At 40.1% G+C, this 1,300-nt stretch overlaps 1 protein-coding gene across 1 annotated transcript in view; it reads left to right on the forward strand.

Annotated features, from left to right (window-relative positions):
- LOC101846287 (putative mediator of RNA polymerase II transcription subunit 12) overlaps positions 1 to 1,300 on the forward strand; it is a gene marked incomplete in the record, with an annotated part of 43,491 nt that overhangs the window by 35,856 nt on the left and 6,335 nt on the right.

A 1,300-nucleotide genomic window follows, 5' to 3' on the forward strand; every position in this document is an offset into this window, starting at 1 on the left:
CCCCCCCCCGTCCCACTATACCCGAGCCCCAGTAAACGACACATTGGTTTTGGCTGAAACGGAAAACTGAATGAAACAGCAACTGTGAATTAAAACTTCCCGCTTCCTTAGACAGAAGCTACATTCAAAAAGAAAAAAAATTAGTGAAGGTAACAGAGTGATATTATCTACTTTGCCTATACACACACACATGATTGCAGAGAAAGGAGAATGCAGATTGTTGCTATCTGGGGAAGCACTATTTACATTTCCTATTCTTCACGCTCAAACGTGAACACAAGTTAAGATGTTTAAAAAACTTTGAATTCACTCTCTACCCGCTGCAATCTTTATAATGCACTTTGCACATGCAAGAACCAGAGTGAAAAGGAAAGGAACAAATCATGACACTCCGCCCTTTTCTTTTTTCTCTCTAAAAGCTCAAACAAATAGGTCAGAGTGAACTGAGCAAAGACAGGCAAACAAACGAACAAAACAATGCTAAGCGAAACAACCACGAAAGAATTCGCGCGCAACTGGACGAAAGGATTATAGTGTAATTTAAGGAGCATACCAAATGGAAACATGAGCGAGCCCACATGTACTTAAAACGTTTTTTTTTGCGCTTTTCGCTAGCTGGAGAAAAATTACCTTGTAAATGAAAGAAGGTAACAAACATAGCATGACACTCCAGACTTACTTGGCGAGACAGTTACGGCTCGTAACATTACTGGTGTCGATTTGAAATACTTTCATGTATCAACGCATGTCTTTAAAAATTTAGAAGTCGTAATCTTGAAAGGTCTTTGCTCAGAAAGTTTTTTTTATGACAACGGTCAATCTTACTGGCTTCATGGAGGGTAGTTCTTGTGGCTTATAAGTACGGTGTTCGCCTCTAAAGCCAAAGGTCCCGGGATCGAAAACCTGTAACGAAAACAATTCTTGACTTACCATTTTCTCCTTTGTCCATCTTTCCTGTTCTCTAGTCCTATTCTGTCATCTGCTTTCATCACAACTTTCTGCCCTCATTCACGGCTCCTTCTTTGCTCCTCTTTCCTATCCTTTATTCCACTTTTTGCTTTTCGTCCTGGTTCGTTCTTACTGCTATATTTCAGTCACACCCCTAATCTTAGGGAACGTAAGATTGCAGACATAGCCTTTTCAGACAAGGTTGAAATCCTCCACCTGTCCCGTTTGTAAGTTGCACACGTTAAAGGTCTGTTGGTGATCCTAAAATCAACGAGAATAGATTTCAACCGCCACCCGGTCAAAGTTCAAAATGAATTTCAACTAAAACTGAAAATACTAGATAGCCTATTAC

This window comes from Aplysia californica, unplaced genomic scaffold, assembly GCF_000002075.1.
Source record: "Aplysia californica isolate F4 #8 unplaced genomic scaffold, AplCal3.0 scaffold00218, whole genome shotgun sequence".
Classification (NCBI taxonomy): Eukaryota; Metazoa; Mollusca; class Gastropoda; order Aplysiida; family Aplysiidae; genus Aplysia; species Aplysia californica.